At 37.7% G+C, this 21,334-nt stretch overlaps 1 protein-coding gene across 1 annotated transcript in view; it reads right to left on the bottom strand.

Moving 5' to 3' along the window:
• FAF1 (Fas associated factor 1) overlaps positions 1–21,334 on the bottom strand; it is a 354,542-nt gene that overhangs the window by 220,420 nt on the left and 112,788 nt on the right. The gene's annotated exons all lie outside the window — the stretch shown is intronic.

Here is a 21,334-nt window from a genome sequence, read left to right on the forward strand (position 1 = left end):
ATTTTGCTAGCCAGTTCCTTAATTTTAAAAATGGGGGGTAGGGGGGATAGGTAGGATATAAGAGAGATAATTATAAAAAAGATAAACAGATAGAGATTAGATAGATATCCACGCCCTTAAAATTTTCAATATTATAACTAAACATTAATATCTAAGCCACCAACACAATTCTAGAAATAGCTTCAATAGAACATCCCTTCTCTGTTTCCCTTTCTGTTCACAAGTCTTGGGCTTCTAGTGTTCTTTCATTAGCAGAATGTCCACTTCTGCCTGGGAAGATCTCATTCCCATTTAACTGTCAACATTTATCAGGAATAGAGAAGGCATCTATAAAATATCTGTCTTCCAATACATACCAAATTCATTTTAATTTACTGGCTTAATTTAATACATTTTATATTCCCTTTCAGTTTTTTTTTAATAAGAGGAAAATAATGTATGACAAATTTTAACACAAAAGCCACAATAAATGAAGCTACATTTTTATACAGGCAAATATAAAAAGCCATACATTTTTAGCCTCCATATGTCCAGTACTGATAAAAGCAACAATACTAAGAAAATAAATGCAACAGTCTAGTGATTTTATTTCACATTGAGAGAGTACTTTAGTGAACAAAGCACATGGCTATTTTAATACATAAGATGTACTGATTTTTCAAGGTTAACTTAAAGCTGCATTACAGTAATGAAACAATCATTTGATAATCATGTAGCATATACCTGTCATTTTTTCTGACTAAGAAGAGAAATGGCTTCCCTACTGCCAAAGAGAAGCAAGCCCATTTCATAGGGTTGAACGAATAGTAAGTCTTGCATGAAGAATAATAACAGTAATTTAAGGATTTCCTCTCCAGCAATTCCTTTAATCCAGAATCCTCTTAAAGTCTTCAGTGGGCAGAAGATTTGACCAGGCTAAACCATAGCCTTCCTATTAAAACTGTAACAGTTCTGGAGAGACCCAAGATGGCGGCGTAGGTAAACACACCTAAACTACGGCCGTGCACAACAATTTTAAAACTACAACTAAAAGACAAAACGTCTATCACCCAGAGCCACGGGAGGGCTGGATGAGTGGAAGTTCTACAACCAGACTGAAAGAGAGGGGAGCAATCAGTGCACAAACGCTGAAAAGCTGAGGTACAGGGGCGCGTGTGTGATACCGGCTAGCGGCAGATCCTGGCTAGCGGCAGGCGTTGTTTTCTTCAACCCGAAGGGGAGACGCGCGAGACCCAAACTCCTACAGGGAGAAGCTAGACTGTCTGCCATCGGGTCGGAAAGTGAGGGTGGCTTGCTTGCAGAGCTGTGCGGAGGAATAATTGTTTGCTGCGCTGGGGCGCGAGACACAGGGACGCGGTCGGAGGCGAAGGACGGCTGACTTGCAGCCATTGCTGTTTGCCACGCCCTAGCCTAGTGACGCCCTGAGACTCTGCCCCGCACAACCTACAAGCTCACCCAAGCTCCAAGCAGCGGCTTTTGCATATGAATGGCCTTCCCTATCGCTGCTAACTTGCAAACCGGTTCAGACAGCTCCATAATCTACAAATCCCAAGCAGGGAGGAGAGGATTGTAGTTCTTGCTGTAGCTCCTGCAGGGTGACCTCAGACAGTAGCTGACCTGCACCCCATTGGAGATCCAGAAGCCAGTGCACCTAGTGGTCAGTGTAAGACACAGATTTCAACTCCTCACATTCATAAGTGACACATTCAAGAGGCAGACTCAGTGAGCACCAAAGCCCCACTGAAACAAGTCCTGCACCATAAGTGTGTCTCCAGCACAGCAGTTCTTCCATTATAAACACAGTGAGTCCCCACAGCCAATTGGCCTGGAGGACAATTCCTCCCAGGGTACCAACAGCAATCAAGGCTTAACTACACCAAGAGTTTGCACTCAGCCCACAAAGGGGTGTACCAAGACTGTCCACCTCGGGTGATTGGGGAGGCTGAGCTACTGGCCCCTGTGGGTCACCTACCACACAAAGCCGCTCCATCAACATAAGGAAGCAGCCAAAATGCGGAGACACAGAGGCATGTCGCGAAAGGGGGCAATGGAGGAAAGCAAACTACGGGACGACATGGAGTTCAGGACCACATTTATAAGGTTACTCAAGAATCTTCTAAAAACTGCTGAGAAACTTGATGAGACCTTCAAGGACCTCAATGAGAACGCCAAAAAAATGGAAAAGGACAGAAATAAAGCATACACTGTCTGAAATAAAGAATATACAGAAACTCAACTGTAGATCAACGTACCCCAAGAATGAAACCAAAGATCTGAAATATGAGGAAACAAAAAACACCCAACCAGAAAAACAAAACAAAAACAGGATCCAAAAATATGAAGATAATGTAAGGAGCCTCTGGGACAACTTTAAGCGTACCAACATCTGAATTTTTGGGGTGCCAGAAGAAGAGAGAGAGCAAAATATTGAAAACCTATTAGAAGAAATAATGACAGAAAACTTTCCCCACCTGGTGAAAGAAATAGACTTACAAGTCCAGGAAGCATAGAGAACCCCAAACAAAAGGAATCCAAAGAGGACCACACCAAGACACATCATAATTAAAATGCCAAGAGCAAAAGACAAAGAGAGAATCTTGAAAACAGCAAGAGAAAAACAGTTAATTACCTACAAGGGAGTACCCATACGACTGTCAGCTGATTTCTCAACAGAAACTATGCAGGCCAGAAGGGAGTGGCAAGAAATATTCAAAGTGATGAACAGCAAGAACCTACAACCAAGATGGCTCTACCCAGCAAAGCCATCATTCAGAATTGAAGGTCAGACAAAGAGCTTCACAGACAAGAAAAAGCTAAAGGAGTTCATCACCACCAAACCAGGATTACATGAAATGCTGAAGGGTATTCTTTAAGAAGAGGAAGAAGAAGAAAAAGGTAAAGATAAAAATTATGAACAACAAAAAGACATCAAATACATACCTACCAACAAGTGAATCTAAAAATCAAGTGAATAAAAAGTCTGAAGAACAGAATGGACTGGTGAATATAATGGAATCAGGGACATAGAAAGGGAATGGACTGACAATTCTCAGGGGGAAGGGGGTCTGAGGGGTGTGGGAAGAGATTGGACAAAAGTCTTACAACTATGGATGAAGACAGTAGTGGGGGGTAAGGGAGTGGGGTGGGGAATCGGGTGGAGGGGAGCTATGAGGGGAAAAAAAAGAGGAACACCTGTAATAATCTGAACAATAAAGATTTATTTAAAAAAATAAAAAATAAAACTGTAACAGTTCTAGGGAAAGCACTCACTGTATAAAATACAAATGTAAACAACTAGACTAGGAAAACAACAAATTCAGTCTTGGGCTTCAGGGCTGTTATGGACTGAATATTTGTGCCCCACCTCAAATTCATGCTAAAAGTGTAATCCCCAATTAGGGTTAGGGCCTTTGGAAGGTGCTTAAGTTTAGATAGATAGAATCATGAGGGTGGGGCCCACCATGATGGATTAGTGTCCTTATAAGAGAAAAGACTAGAGCTTGTTCTCACTGTCTGCCCAGTGGGAACACAGCCATCTGCAAATCAGGAAGAGGGCTCTCTCACTAGGAAGCAAATCTATGGGCACCTTGGTCTTGTACTTCTCAGTCTCCAGAATTGTGAAGAATAAATGTTGTTAAGCCACCCAGTCAATGGTATTTTGTTATAGCAGCCTGAATTGACTAATATAAGGTTTTTAAGGCTTCTGTATTCACAACACTCAAGTAAACAACTGCCATCAGTTCAGGACAGGTTTTGAAATGGCTGTCTGTCTGCAAACATCTGTATATACACATGCAAATTAAAAACCCCCTCATTAAAACCCTTGGTAGAAAATAATATGCTTTTGTTAAAACTCATATAAATGGGGGATGGTTGAGAATTGTACATTTATTGCATGTAAATTATATCTCCATAAAAAAATTATAAACCAAAAAAAGGAAATAATCATATAACTACCATTTTACAATTAAATGGGTCCCATATTTGAACTTTAAAAAGACAATACACTTTTAATTAATGTATTTGAAAACCATTAATTTGTTGCCATTGCAACTTAATAAGACCATATGTCCACTGATACAATATGGATTGTTGTCAGTGAAATTAAACTTTTCAAATCAATGCTGTATATGTAGTTAAGATGAGTAAAATATTAAATCAATATAGAAATCCAAAATCTCCTGTTTCACTCCTGCTGTGTGTATACTATATTATTTTTCTTGCACTGGATATTTTAAAAAAAAATATCGATGTAAAATAAGATGCTAATTTCCAATAGATTTTATTTTTTAAATATGACTTGATATTGAAGCAAAACAAATTAAGTTCTTTCAAATTACTGTGACTTTTTATTATAAAAATGTAAATAAACTTGGAATGTGCTATTGAATTTTTTACTAATACTTTACATTTATATAATTCCAAAAGGTATTATACAATGCTCTCTTTTGTTTCATTGGGACTATTTTATGATCTGTAATGATCCTTTCAGATACATCAAGATTTTACATTAAAAAGCATGACACACAGCAATTTAAATTTCCATTCTAAACTTGGAGTCATGTCAACAAAAGACCAAATTTACTATAATTATGGATTATTTACACTAAAACAAAATAAGAAATCAATATGTAAATGTAATGTTTGTTGTAGCTAATGCAGCCAGCAATGACAGATTAGGTTCAAATAGCAATTAGTTTGAAAATCTGGCACATATGTAAATGAGCTCGGGACTTGATGTTTACATTTGACTGTATTTCATTCAGGATTTTTAAATCGTCTCAGGAACAGTATAGAAAATGTTAATCTTTCCACTATAAATACAACTTGAGCCCTCATCATAACTGAAACTAGGTTTTGCTACTGTCCAGCTAAACTAACATATGATACTAATAATTCTGAGGTGAAGATTACATCATTCTTAATTAACACTTTGCTACAGTTGTTAACATCCTTCCTCTAAGACACCATGTTATCATCACAAGTTCTGTAACAATCTTAAAATCACGTTTAACGAAGTAACTTTTAATTGCTTTCTTTGCTCGCAATTAAATACGTCCAGATAAACAAACATTAAGTTTCACATAATTCTTAATAACATTTTTCATGATAATTTCAAAGTTCAGGTGTCCTTATGTCTGTAATTACTGTTTATCAATACAGTGATATATTGGATTCAGCAAAATGTATTAACCAAAGTATATAAGATTAATCAAAATGTGGTAATTAGTGGTGATAGTGATATATTGTGATTCATCAAGTAGTTTATAGCAAAACTGTCAAAACATAATTCTATCCATCCAGGCATAATACGAAGAAAGCCCAAAAAATTACATTTATAGATACATTGATTTTTGTTCCATGAATTACTGACCAAGTTTCTGAGTGCCCATTAAATCAACCATAGAGAATACCTGCAGTTCTTTTTCAAAGTGTGAGGTTAACAAGCTAATCTCAGTAGTCACTGACCTACCAATAGGCAGTAAACTATATAAATGGGTTTGCTACATCAATCCAATTAGATGTGTTGTGATCTCCATTAATGCTTTAATTGGGGACAAGTTTCTTCTTTCATCCAGAATACATAACTTTAGGGAAAGTAAAATGAGCCACTTTTCAGTAGCCACTGAAACACTTACCAACCCAATACTCTTAAATTTCACTTTTATAAAATCTAATAACACTCACTAGAATTAAATTTAAGTTGAACAGTATGCAAGCAAGAATGCACTTGGAACATTGGTTATATCCATTTATCCTTGAGAAATATGTAATAGACAAATCAATAAAATATAACATAAATTTATAAATAAATCAATTTATTCTTAAGTTACTTTAAGAATAATATATCTAATTGTTATCAAATATTGTACTGATTACAACGTAAAGCATTTTCATAGATAAATACCCTTTGTGGGGGGAGAAAGTTGTTTTGCAGAGTATTTGGGGGGGAAAAATTAGTTGATCCATTTAGAACATTTATTTGCATACTAGAGGCCCAGTGCACAAAATTTGTGCACGGGAGGGGGGTCCCCTCAGCCAAGTCTGCACCCTCTCCAATTCGGGACCCTTTGGGGGATGTCCGACTGCAGTCTGACATCCCTCTCACAATCTGGGACCAGTGGCTCCTAACTGCTCACCTGCCTGCCTGCCTGATCGCCCCTAACTGCCCCCCCTGCCAGCCTCATCACCTCTAACTGCCTCTGCCTGCCAACCTGATCACCCCTAACTGCCCTCCCCTGCCGGCCTGGTCGCCCCTCACTGCCCCCCACCCCCGCTCCGCTGGCCTGGTCGTCCCACGCAGCCTGCTGTTTGGTCATTACTATGAGGGCATCATAACCAACTTGTATATTACCCTTTTATTATTATAGATACTTAGTTTTCAAAAAACTGTCATTTAAAGGCTACTTAAGGTCTCTCTGACACACTGCTAAAATCTCACAAATATCCTATATAATAAAAGCCTAATATGCTAAGTGTCTGGTCATCCATTCAACCAATCAAAGCGTAATATGCTAATGATATGCCAAGGCTGCTCAACCGCTCACTATGGCATGCACTGACCATCAGGGGGCAGACAGTTGATGGGTTGACCAGTCACTATGACATGCACTGACCACCAGGGGGCAGACGCTCCAACAGGTAGGTTAGCTTGCTGCTGGGGTCTGGCCCATCAGGACTGAGTGAGACGGGCCGGACACACCCTGGAGCCCTCCTGTGGTCCCTCCCTGGCTGGCCAACCTCCCGCGTCCCTCCCCGACCCTGTTCATGAACCGGTGGGGTCCCTCAGCCTGGCCTGCGCTCTCTCGCAATCCAGGACCCCTTGGGGGATGTCAGAGAGCCAGTTTCGGCCTGATCCTGCAGGACAGGCTGAGGGACCCCACTGGTGCACGAATTCATGCACCGGGTCTCCATTTAATCAATAAAGAAGACATGAAGAAGACACAGTCAGAACAACCATTTCAAGTGACATTTCAGCAGGTTATTTGGAGGTTAAAACCTACTGCTTTTTTCTAGTCCAAAAATAAAAATACTTAGCCAAAGAAGTCCCCCACTGGAAGTTGTTCATCTCTTTCTGAATACGCTGCAATACTTCATCCATTCATTTAAAGGATTTATTGAGCATCTACTATAAGCCAGTAGGCACTGCTCATAGTTTACTTTACACATGAAATAGATTGAAATGAGACATTATGTTGAGGACCATTATTGACTTTGACGTTTTGAGCATTGTTCAAATGCACTATGATGAGTTCTTTGGAGCTAAGAACTATATGGGAGCCAAGTTCTGACTCATCTATTAACTAGCTTTGTGATCTGGGAAAGAGAAACTACTGAGCACCTGTATTGTTGTACTGTGCCAGGTCCAATCCTCACATGTGCTATTTTATTTAACCATACTGCTCTTCTCAAAAAACCCTGTGAGGTAGAAATTATCATCCTGACCATTCTGGATGAAGAAACTAAGGCCTAATAGACTATTAGGAACCGTACCTCAGTTCTTCCACTCATAAAATGAGACTAGAGTAAATGATTGCTTTATCTCCTTCCAAAGAAGATATCCTACAGTTTTCCTCTCATTCTAACTCAGAGGTGTCGTGGACATGACTCTTCTTGCATTAAGGGAGTACACCAAACACAGAAATAGCATGATACAGACAAAAGAGCGAACGATATCACAAGGATTAATGTTTGTGCAGAGATTGTGAGGTGTTGGGGAAACAGAAGTAGGATGAAAGCTATTTGAAAGCATCCTCAGTTCTCATAACTGAATCCCACAACAGTTCCATGATACTTCTCAGTTATCCTTCTTCATTGGGGTCATAGAGGCAGATGAGCATTTAGAATGTCCTCAGAATAGAGTGGGAGAGATGAAAAAGAGGGGGGAAAAAGGTACGTAAGTTTGTATGAGTATTAATATACATACCATCCACCAGGTGGCACTTCTTAGCTAGAACCAAAACTAGGAGTATAGATGGATACTTAGTACCAAAGCAGCTGGATGGTTACAAAAAGCTGAGATAGAGGAGGAATAAATACTTCAGTATTTCCCTTATTATACCATCCTCTCTAATAAAAAAAAATAAAAAAAAAATGGTAATATGCAAATTAACCATCACTCCGCTACATAAGCCACGCCCACCAGCCAATCAGGGCGAGTATGCAAATTAACCCCAATGCAAGATGGCTACAGCCACAGTGAGCAAGGTTTCCCAGGTAACAGAGCAAGCCAAGCTTTCCATAGCCGTTGCAGGCCTAAGCCTCTACTCAAGCTACAAAGTTTCCATTATAGAAGGTAAACAAATTCAAACAAATGGTGGCAGAATGGAGCTTGAGAGAGCAGGCCAGGGTTGCCGGCGGCAACAGGGGAAGCAAAGCTTTCCGCACACCCTGGCCGGGCTCACCCGCTTAAGGCTACAAAGTTTCAATTGTAGAAGGTGAATTAACTGCCACAGAGATGGCTGCCGCCCCAGAGGGAGCAGCAGGCTTGGCTCCACTCCAGGCTACAAAGTTTCAATTGTAGAAGGAAAATAAATTCCAGATACCAGGGCCTCCTCTTGGGTTGCCAGGGGGCGTGGCCGGCCTGCAAACCACCACAGGCCCCTCGCTCAGGCCGCTCCACGCCCCAAGGGAACCCCACCCTGATCCGGGACACCCTTCAGGGCAAACCAGCTGGCCCCCACCCGTGCACCAGGCCTCTATCCTATCTAATAAAAGAGTAATATGCAGATTGATCATCACTGCAACACAGAATATAGCTGCCCCCATGTGGTCAAAGATCCTGCCCCCATGTGGACACAAGATGGCCACTACAAGATGGCCAGCAGGAGAGGGCAGTTGGGAGGCACCTGGCCTGCAAGGGAGGGCAGTTGAGAGGGACCAGGCTTGCAAGGGAGGGCAGTTGGAGGTGATCAACCCTGCAGGAGAGGGCAGTTAGGGGTGACCAGGCTGGCAGAGGAGGGAAGTTGGGGGCAAACAGGCTGGCAGGGGAGCAGTTAAGCATCAACCAGGCTGGCAGCGGAGTGGTTAGGGGGTGATCAGGCTGGCAGGCAGAAGCGGTTAGGGGCAATCAGGAAGGCAGGCAGGCAAGCAGTTGGGAGCCAGCAGTCCTGGATTGTGAGAGGGATGTCCGACTGTCCGTTTAGGCCCGATCCCACCGGGATCGGTCCTAAACGGACAGTCGGACATCCCTCCAGGAGTCCCAAATTGGAGAGGGTACAGGCTGGGCTGAGGGACAACCCCCCCCCCCGCCGTGCACGAATTTCGTGCACCGGGCTTCTAGTGCTTAATAAATGTAGTGAAGTGCATATCAACTGTAGAGAGTTAGAAGGGACCTCAAGGATCATGAAAAGAATGTTTTGTTTGCTTTTCTTCAAGCTTCTGCCTCTGCTCATAGGGGGAATACTATTTCTGCCCATGCTGCTTCTCCCTACCAAGGAAGTTTTTTAATGAAAACTCTTGTAGCATGTTTTCCCCATTCTAGAGTTGATTCTCTCAAAGAAAGAGGAAAGACTATTACAATTATCCACAAGGTCACATTATACTAGATTAGGTTTCACAGTGACAGGGATGAGACAAGCAGCTTCCTCTTTCACTCTCTATGCCATGAACTCTCTAAGCTGTCTTTCCTAGGTCTAGTGGCAGGTCTATTGCATCAGTCCATCAGGCTCTGAAGATCCAGTCATAATTCTTTCCAGGTCCTAAGATTTAGATCTGGAGTGAAAAGTAAAGGACCCTACTTAGGACTCAAGTCTAAGCCATATGTTCCTTTAGATGCTAGTCTGATTTTAAAGCTGTTTTGTTTTCCACTATGGATACTCATTTTTGTGTGTATAAACCACTAATAAGAACTGTAGAGGAAACAAAGAATTTAGTGGCATCAGGGATGCCGAAGAATGTAGAAAAGCATCTTTACTTTCTAGTAGCATCTGAGATCCAGAGTAGAGAGGTGACCTGCCCTAAGTCATACAATGATTCTGTGGCAATTCCTTCCACAGCACCCACTGGAAAATACAATGCCCTACCCTTAATGCAAGGCTACTGTCACCTGCTTTCTACTAATGGTTTTCAAGGACAAAAAAGAGGCATATATTTTAACCCCAGTGGTTTACTCAACTATCACCGGAGTACCAATTAGCACCCTGAATTTACTCCTCCTATCACAAATAGCAACTAGTTCAAAGCCATAATTAAAAGCAACTTTGCAACTCAGAGGCCACCCAATAGTCTCTGTTTGACTGTCTGACCAGAGCTCAACATTACCCCCATAGAAGTCATTAAAATATTAATTGGCATCATCCTCCCAGTATAAAGAAGGTTAAAGTTCAACAAAAAGGCTCAATTACTACTTGTAAAAGGGACGACTACACACAAGGCAAACTTTATTTTCTACCACCTTGCTATAAAAATTAAGAAAATCTATATAATTAAAGTAGAGCTGAACATTTTCATCACTTAGGAGAATGCAACCAAAGCGAAGTTGAAAAGACTATCTTTTATTACCAAGCACTCCACTCAGTCCTTTTCTAGCAAGGTGGTCATTAGCAATACCAAATTTCAAAATATTAAACCTTCTCCAACTAGTATATTTATACATGACCCGAGGGCTTTGGCACTAGCTCTTTCCCTTGCCAAAATACTCTTCATTTGAATGACTCCTCAATCATTCATTTCTCAGCTTAAACAGTACATATCCAGAAAGGCCTTTCCAGACCTTAGAACCTAGAGTAGTCACCCAACTGCCACTCTATTTTGATTTTCTGCAAAGCACTTATTATCATCTGATTTTTTTTCTTGTTTATAATTCATTGCCTGTCCTCCCACCATACACCCACCTCTATACATATTATATTTTCATGTCCATGAAAACAGGCACCTTGTCATTTTGTTCCTCATGATATCCCCAGCACCTAGAACAAGGACTTAACATATTGTATAGTGGTACTCAATCTGTATCTGGTAAATGAGTGAATAACTGGCATCCTGTGTGAATAACATGATAAATGGACTCTCCATTTATCTGGAAAACATTTTATAATGAGTTTGAAAATTAGCAAAACAGCCAATGAAGGAATACAGATGCATGGACCAAAAATCACATTCCTCATTTAGTCATGAAATGTTTCATATTCATTACAACAAATGTTTGTTTATTAAGGGCCTCTTTCATAGATGACCTTTTCATGAGCTGAGGGAGATGCTCAATAAGAATACTCTTGCTCTTCAGGATCTGTTTCGAAAGAGTCATACATAAAATAATACTAGGGAAATGAAGACTAAAAGGAAAGGTATTGCATGAGACCACAAAACCAGTGTAGGACTGAACAGTGTGTGACTATAAAACCACAGCTCCTTCCATTATCCATACTATGATGGGAAAAACCATAAGGAACCCTAGACAAAAATAAAAGCTAAGCTCATTCCAAGGAGTGAAGATTGTCTAGCTCACTGATTTATGGGACACTTATAGGATCTTCTGGTCCCCAAATACCTAATCTCTGTTCTGTATGATGCCTGATATCCCACCATTAGAACTTTACTCTTTAGCTTTGGTCTATTGTAACAGGCAAAATCCTTAGGAATGTGTGTCACTTTACAGTACTCATTCCACAAATATTTCTAAGTATCTATTATGTTTTGGGTACTCTTTTAATTTCTGAGGATACAGCAGTAGACAAAAAACAGTCCCTGGTTTCTTGTAGCTTTACACTGTAATGAGGAAGACAGAAAACAAATATGAATATGAATATATTACTAATATAATGTATTATAGTGATAAAGCAAGATAAAGAGAGAGGATATGACAGGCGGACTGATTAGACAGGGGGATCAAGAAAAGCCTCTCTGAGGATGTGACATTTGAGTAGAGGCCTAAATAGAGTAAAGGAATGAGCCAAGTTGATAATTGGTGGAAGATCATTCTAGGCAGGGAAAGCACAAAGTGCAAATTCCCTGATGTGGAAGTAAGCTTAGAATGTTTAAAGAAGAGCAAGGAGGCCAGTGTGGCTGGCAAGCTATGAGCCAGAGGGAGAATGATAGAAATAAGAGAAAAAGTCAGGGACAAGATTACATAAGTCCTTTACAGGCTATAGTACTTACAGGCCATAACATTTATACCTAGGTTTATGTTTTCCTAATACAGTAAGTCCTCACTTAAAGTTGTTCTGTAAATTTAAATAAAACGACATAGAACAAAGACAATTTGCCCTAGGCCAATTGATATAAACATGAGTTAGGTTCCTGTAGCATCTCAACAACTTTATAATAACACAACATTGAACAAAAAAATGGTTATTCGTGAACGTACTATACAGACTAAAGTATTTGTAGCCTTCCTCAAACATGAACCTAAATGAAATCCCAATAACCACTGTCTCTCTTTATCAACTTACCACTGCCTCTAAGTAAGTTTCCCTACCTGCAAAAGGTGAGTAATATCTATTACTTAACATGAGGATTTAATAACATAAATCCTCATGATAAGTAATAAATAAAGGGCTTGGCAAAAAGCCTGTCTTCATAAATGGTAATTGTTATATCACTGCCACTTACCATATACTTATAACTTCACACTTCCTTAGCATCCTTATTCTTATAACTATTACTATCTTCTATTTCCATATTACCTATAATTTGCACTTTGTCATCAACTATTACTATTAACAGCTCGAAATCCAGAATCCAGAAATGTTCTCCATTTGCTCCAATCTTCTATTCTTCTACCTTTCCTACTGTCTCTAAATCTGCTAGATAACTTCACTTCAACACTTAATCCTGGACTCTATCTCCCTGCTATGAACTGAACTACATACTGCACAGAAACTTTTTTTTGTGTGTGTGTGTTTTTTTTTAAAGATATTTTTATTGATTTTTTACAGAGAGGAAGGGAGAGGGATAGAGAGCTAGAAACATCGATGAGAGAGAAACATCGACCAGCTGCCTCCTGCAAACCCCCTACCGGGGATGTGCCCGCAACCAATGTACATGCCCTTGACCGGAATCGAACCTGGGACCCTTCAGTCCGCAGGCCGACGCTCTATCCACTGAGCCAAACCGGTTTCGGCTGCACAGAAGTTTTACATTGAAATCCCAAGTGTATTTTGAGACAGTTTTTAGTAGAAAATAAAAGTAAAATGAGGACAGAGGGGTGGGACCTCTGTCTTTATGATAAGAAGAGAGGCCCTGTGAGAAAGGAAGGGAGCTCTCACCAGAAATCAAACCTTGCTGGACTTCCCATACTCAAGAATTGTGAAAAATACATGTCTGTATTTTAAGCTGCCCAGTCTATGGTATTTTTTAATAGCAGTTCAAAAGTTGACATTCTCCATACCCTTTTTGGCCACCAGTGCTTTTTCAGTTTTACTTATTAAAAATTTTCCTACTTGCTGTCTCTTTCTCCTCAAACTTCTAATCATTCTTAACCCTCATAGTAAAGCTTTCTAAAAATGAGAGTAACTCTAATTCCTCATTTCTCACTTACCCCTTAAAATTTACTACAAACTTATTCCCATCCTCTCTTTGTGGCAAAAATGATCTCAATAAAGTCATTAATTACTTACATGCCAAACTCAATGGTTTTTAAAATAATCATCTTCCTATTTGGAACACACAAAGCAGTTTTTGCACTTTATACATTTGAGAGAAAAAACACAAGGTAGTAGTACAGACTTCTCAGGAGTGTATAAGTTGTAGACATGACTTTAAATTACATATGGGACACACACCAGTGAAAAGTTCCATTGACAACTAGGACATATCTATAATAATAAAACCGTAATATGCTAATTAGACCAGATGACCTTCTGGAGGAAGCCAGGGCTGCAAGGAAAGCCTGGGTCCTGGGTGCCTGCTGGCAGTCGGAGAGAAGCCCAGGTCCCGGGTGCCAGAGGGAAGGCAGTGTCGGCAGCCAGGGGAAGGAAGGCCTACTCTTGCACGAATTTCATGCATCAGGCCTCTAGTGCATTTATAAATAGAGATTTGTGAGTGACCTTACACGTTTGGAAATTGAAGCATTGACACTAGATGTCAGGGAGAAGGTACAGTAACAGGGACTGCTACAAACAGAACTTTCAAGAACACCAACCTTTCGAGCAGATGAAGAAAAGAGGATCTTACTGAGAAATCAACCTGAGTGGCAGACAGATCATAATAAAAAAATGAGTGATATCTAAGGAAAATTTCTGTAAAGAGATGAATTAAGAAAAAGCCTAATGCCTTTAATGAATAGGTTATAAGCCCCTTGAGGACAGAACTTGTTTTTATCTAGTAGGTAATCAATAATCTTTGATGGACTGAATCTTTCCTAAAATAATATGAAACATGCATAATTAAGTTTTTTTCCCTTTCTAATTTTACTATGATTTATAGTAAAATTTAAAGCTGTACCATAGGGGTATTACTTCACCTTTCAATTAATTTGAGAAATCTGATTTATTAAAAATATTTTTAAATGCTTTTCAGATGTTATAAAGATTATGATTTAAGAATTTGCTCTTCAATTCTCAGAAAACTTGAAATTCTGTTTCTGAAAACATAATTTACTTTAAAATAATTGTAAATATAATTCAATTATAGGGTGTTCATATCATAATTTTGTGGCTCTTGGCTTTTTTGTTTTCCAGAAAGATGTAAATTTAAAATAAGACTCAATTACCAGGCACCCCCTAGTGGCAGTAAAATCAAGTTAAAAAAATTTTATAGTACATGGTTTAAGATACAGTTCTCTATATCTGTAGTTCTCACCAAACCTTGAGAATAAAATGATTTGTCAGTAAACAGTTTAAAAGCCTGTTATTTATATCTACATTTTACTAAATGATGAATAATGTACTATAACTAAAAGTGAATTAACATACTGAAATTTCATAAAGATTCTTAAAATAATTAAATTAAGTGAAATAATGTAAATGCCTTTCAAGTAGTATATAATGATAAATTACAAGATTTTAAAAAATCACATTCTAAAGATGAGCCTCCAAAAAAGTAGGCATCTTTGGAATAAAGCTTTGTATATTTCTGTCAATAATTTGAAAGGTATAGAAGAGGGACAGTCAGATGGACACTTCAGAGTCAGTATTTACTGTTGACTTTGAACAATCTACAAAACTCTTTGTTTAAACACTTCAATTTCCTCATCTATAAAATAGAAGTATCATAACCAACCTGCACCCTTGCAGGGTTGTTATAAAAATCAAGTAAGAGTTAAATAAAAAAGATTACTATTGGTATTTATTAGAATAGATAAGTCATTTTAATTATTTTTCTTTGTCATTTCTGCTTTCGCATTTAATGCACCACTCCTGTTTACTAAATTTTTACAACCACCCTGACAACTAAAAACAATGCTTCCCATTTTATAAACAAAACCAAAAAAGCCCTTAGCCAAGCTGGGGCTACAATCCAAAATTCTCATTATACAGTGATGTCTTTTGTCTGGAGAAATAAGTTATAATCATATTACTTTACTAATTTTTTTATAATAAATTTTAAGAGTGACACTATAATACCAATGCCATCTAGTCTGTTTAGAGAAACTGATATTTTATAAAGAAAGAACCTAATGTTTGCCATTGCACTGGAATTGGAATGCTAGAATATAACAGCAAGACTTCACCATAGTTCTGCATTGCAATTGATGGGCAGTTTATTATCCAACTTCCCTCCATGTTCCAACATCCACTGACTCATCTCAGAGAAATAAAACAATAAAACCAATTAAACATCAAACTAAACACCTAAATAAAATATACCGTTTTTTTAAAAAAAATCCCAAATCTGGCCCTGCCCAAGTGGCTCAGTTTGTTGGAGTGTAGTTCCATATACCGAAAGGCTGCAGGTTCGATTCCCAGTTGCTAACATGATGGGCTATATATATAAAACTCAATAGGGTACATATCTAGGTGGGGCATATATGGGAGACAACCAACTGATGTTACACTCTCACATCATTTCTTTCTCTTTCTTTTTTTCTCTCTCTTCCCCTCCCACTTGCTCTAAAATAAGAAATAAAAAACAAACAAAAAAATATATCCTTGGGTGAGGTATTTTATTTTAATCCCAAATCTGATATAAAAAAATGGATGGAATAATATGTGCATAAACTTTCCTGTTTTCCTTTACCAATTTCAGAGCTCTTCCATTCATTTGTCTATTCTCAAATATAACACTAAAAATCAGATTTACCTTTTATTTTCTCCTTTTTAGATTATAAATTAGGTTATAAATTATAAGTTAGTTTCCTATTAATTCACCAATTATAACAAAAATATCAAATTAAGTCATAAAGTTTATCACACAGCAATTTTATCTGTCTACCATATTTGATAACATGATGGGCTGTATATATAACTCAATCGGAAATTGTTTTTGGACTTCACTATATAGTAAAGATGTCAAAAAATATTTTTATTTGGTAAAACACAAATTTAAATTAAAAATTAAAAGTAATTATTATTATTAGCCTTTAAGATTCTGCATAAATTTTGTTTTTTTAATTGTCTCCTCTGAAATCAGAATTTAAGATACATCACACACACACAAAAACAATCTCTAGTTTTATAGAAAGCTATATTAACACACTGAAATAAATACACCTTGGCTTTTTAGTTATATTTTAATTAAATATTCATTAATATAACTTTTTCATTAGCAGGAAATGCTACATGCCCTTCCTCCCACCACCTGGCTACCTGGGTTTTTATGTCTTTTGTTCCACTTTCTTATTATTCCAATGCAGGAAACAACATCATTATAACTTGGTAAAAATCTATCAAGTCAACTAGAAAAGACTACTTCAGTGCTATGTGAAGAATCATTTTCCAATAAACATTGCATTTCAGAAGCATTGTAGGCTCCTGCTTGCCTAGGGATTGAGCGATTGGCAATCAAACTAAGGTCAGCCAAAAGGCAATGAAGAACACTTCCATTAGTCTAGGAAGACTTTTTGATAAATCCACTAAACCACACTACTGGGAAGTAATAGATAACAATCAATAATATCTCCAATATGCTTATAATTATGTGGATTACATATTGAATGACAGTGATTAATTACATTGTTAACTAACCTAGAAAACAATGAAGAACATAACTACAACTCTTTATCTTAATCTCATCTGGTGTTTATATAGACATTACTATTAATAGCAGAACTACAAATTCTGTTTGGCTATTTGTAATAGTATGCAAATTCAACTTCCCACTAGTATATCATTGAACACACAGGATAAGGAGTAACCCAAGAAATCTTTTAAATTCTTAACCTAAAACAAACTATTAACAGACTACCAAATACAATTACATTAGATTTAATTTTTTGCAGTTGAGTAATTTCTATTTGGTCTTTTTCCCCATAAAGAGCTCCTAAAACCCTTGGAATTTTCTAAGTGATAAGAGTGATAAAGGTGAAAGGTGCAAGGAGTTTTTTTGTTATTCATAACTAGAGGCCCGATGCATGAAGATTTGTTCAAGAATGGGCCTTCCTTCCCCTGGCTGTTGGCACCGCCTTCGCTCCGGCCCGGAGCCGCCTTTCTGCCTTCCCACGCTGCCCAGAGGCCCAGAGCAGCTTTGGCCACTTTGGCGCCTGTGTATGCAAACTAACCCTCCATCTTTGTTGGGTTAATTTGCATACTCACTCCTGACTGGCTGGTGGGCATCACGAAGGTATGGTCAATTAGCATGTTACTCTTTTATTAGGTAGGTAATTCATTTTCATCCACACCTGAGTTTGTTAATAAGGTGACTTTTAGAAAACCCTTTAGAATGGGGGTTAATAGGGGAACCAACCTTGTCATAAGATGCTATCTGTATCCCCCTCTTCCCCACCTATGAGGAGAGAAGAGGGGCAAGGGGTTGACTTAATCACTAATAGCCATGGTTCAGTCAATCATGCCTATGTAATAAAGCCTCCATAGAAAACCCCAGCTGAATGATTTGGTAGAGCTTGCTATGTATTTCTTCATCTGGCTGTTCATTTAAATCCTTTAAAATATGCTTTTTTTTTGCCCAGCCGGTGTGGGTCAGTGGTTGAGTGTTGACCCATGAACCAGGAGGTCACAGATTTAAATTCCCGATAGGAGCACATGCTCAGTTTGCGGGCTCAGCCCTCAGTAGGGGGTGTGCAGGAGGAAGCCGATCAATGATTCTCCCTCATCATTGATGTTTATCTCTTTCTCTCTCTCCCTTCCTCTTTCTAAAATCAATACACACACACACACACACACACACACACACACACACACGCTTTTAATAAATCAATAATAGTAACTAGAGAACATTTCTGAGTTTGGCGAGCTGTTCTAGCAAAATTATCATACCCAAAAAGGAGGTTATGTAAACCTCCAATTATAGCCAGTTGGTCAAAAACACAGGTGACAACCTAGACTTGCAATTGCTGGCTGATGTGGGGGCCAGCCTTGTGGGACTGAGCGGGTGTTGAATGAAACAAACAAAATAAATTTTGTGGAAAGAAGTGTTCTATGAGCAGTGCAGTAGAGAAAAACAGAAATGTTTTCCTTCCACTACATAAATAATAAAGATTTTTGATAGATGGTGGTAAAAGTTTGACAATACTCAAAGTTTAGGGATACATGTCTCTCTACCACACAAAATCGTCAAGTTGTATTAAAAAAGAAAATGTGTAAATATTATAAAGATCTAAAACAACTTAAACATAGTTCTGGAATGAGATTGTACTCACAAAAATTATGACTCTAATACTAGCATAATAACTCACTTTAATAAGTTTGCTTCATCCGGCATAATAATATAATATATAATTAAACATTACAATAATTTTCTCACTTTATAATGTACTCAGTTTCACTGTGAAAACTGAAGAAAGAATGAGATCCTCTATTCCAAATAGAAAGAAAATCTTATAAAAATTTTATATCAAAGAGAAGTACAGACCAATATCCTTGATGAACATACATGCAGAAATTTACAACAAAATATTATCAAAATGGATTCAACAATACATTAAAAAGACTATACAGCATGACCAAGTGGGATTTATCCCAAGGATGTAAGGATGACTCAACATCTGTAAATCAATCAAGAGGATACATGACATTAACAAAATAAAGAATAAAAACCATATGATCACCTCAATAGATACAAAAAAAGCATTTGACAAAATTCAAGATCCTTTTATTATAAAACATCTCAACAAAGTATAAAAGAAACATATCTCAACATAATAAACACTCTATATGGCAAACCCATACCTAATATAGTCAATGGTGAATAGCTAAAAGCTTTTCCTCTAATATCAGAAACAAGACAAGGTTGCCCACTATCACCACTTGTACTCAAAACAGTTTTGAAAGTCCTGGCCACAGCAGACAAAATGACAAAAAAGAAATAAAAGGCATACAAACTGGAAAAGAAGAAGTAACACTCTCATTATTTGTAGATGATGTGATACTATATAGAGAAAACCCTAAAGACTCTACCAAAAAACTAGTCAAACTAATAAATGAATTCAATAAAGTTTCAGAACACAGATACCTATTGCATTTCTATACAACAGTAACAATCAGAAGAAAAAATTAAGAAAACTATCTCATTTATAACCATAAAATACCTAAGAATAAATTTAACCTAAGAGGTGAAAGATCAGTACTCTGAAAACTATAAGACACTGAAGAAGGAAACTGAAGAAATACAAATAAATAAAAGGATATACCTTGCTCATAGATTGGAAGGATTAATATTGTTAAAATGTCCTTACTACCTAAACAAATATATACCAATATCCCTGTTAATATGCCAATGGCATTCTTCTCAGATTAGAACAACTAATCCTAAAATTTATATGGAACCACAAAAGACCCCAATAGCCAAAGACATTTTGAAAAAGAACAAAATGGGAGATATTAAACTCTCTGATATAAAACTATACTACAAAGCTAGATTAAAATGGAATCATACTGGTATAAAAACAGATACATAGATCAATGAAATAGAATAGAAAGCCCAAAAATAAATCCTTGCTTAAATGGTCAAATAATCTAAAACAAAGGTGGCAATGATACACAATTAAAGATCGTCTCTTTAATAAGTAATGTTGGTAAACCAGAACAAACACATGCAAAAAAAAAGAAATTGGGCCACTTTCTTACACCATATTAAAAAAACAAACATAAAAACTCAAAATAGATTAAAGACTTAAATGTAAGACCTGAAATCATAAAACTCCTTGAAGAAAACATAGCTAGTAATCTCTTTGACATCCCTCTTAGCAATATCTTTTTGGATATGTCTCTTTAGGCAGGAGTAACAAAAGAAAAAAATAAACAAACGGGAACTGTAGCAAACTAAAAAAGTTTTGCACAGCAAAGGAAAGCATCAACAAAATAAAAAGCCAGCCTACTGAATGGGAGAAAATATTTGCAAATCATATATCTGATAAGGGGTTAATATCCAAAAGACATAAGGAACTCATACAACTAAACATCAAAAAAATAAACAATCTAATTTAAAAAATAGGCAGAGAATATGAATAGACATTTCTCTAAAAAGGACATACAGACAACTTACAGACATATTAAAAGATGCTCAACATCACTAATCATCAAGGCAATACAAAGTAAAACCACAGCAAGATATCTCATACCAGTCATAATGGCTATCATTAATAAATCCACAAATAACAAATGCTGACAAGGATGTGGAAAAAAGGGAAGCGTCATACACTGGGTGGGATTGTAAATTACTGCAGTATGCAATGGGCTTGTATGCATGCATATAAGCATAACCAATAGACACAGACACTGGGGGGGGGGGTGGTTGAGGGGATAAAGGGTGTGAGTGGAAGGGGGAAGGTCAATGGGGGAAAAAGGAGACATATGTAATACTATATGTAAAACTTCAAACAATAAAATTACTGCAGTATGAAAAACAGTCTGGAGATTCCTGTTTAAAATTTAATTTAAAATATTAAAAATAGAACCTGGCCAGCATGGCTCAGTTGAAGCAGGAGGTCATGGTTCGATTCCTGGTCAGGGCATGTGCCTGGGTTGTGGGCTCAATTCCCAGTGTGAGGTGTGCAGGAGGCAGCCAACCAATGATTCTCTCTCATCATTGATGTTTCTATCTCTTTCTCCCTCTCCCTTCCTCTCTGAAATCAATAAAAATATATTTTAAAAAAACAAAAAACAGTTGCTATACTATCCAGCAATTCCATTTCTGGGTATTTATTCAAAGAAAACAAAAATACTAATTTGAAAAGGTACATGCATCCCTATTCATTCCAGCATTACTAGTACTAGCCAAGATATGGAAGCACCCTAGGCGTCCATCGATAGATGAATGGATATAGATTTGGTATATA

The sequence above is a fragment of the Cnephaeus nilssonii genome (genome assembly GCF_951640355.1).
Source record: "Cnephaeus nilssonii genome assembly, chromosome: 7".
Lineage (NCBI taxonomy): Eukaryota > Metazoa > Chordata > Mammalia > Chiroptera > Vespertilionidae > Cnephaeus > Cnephaeus nilssonii.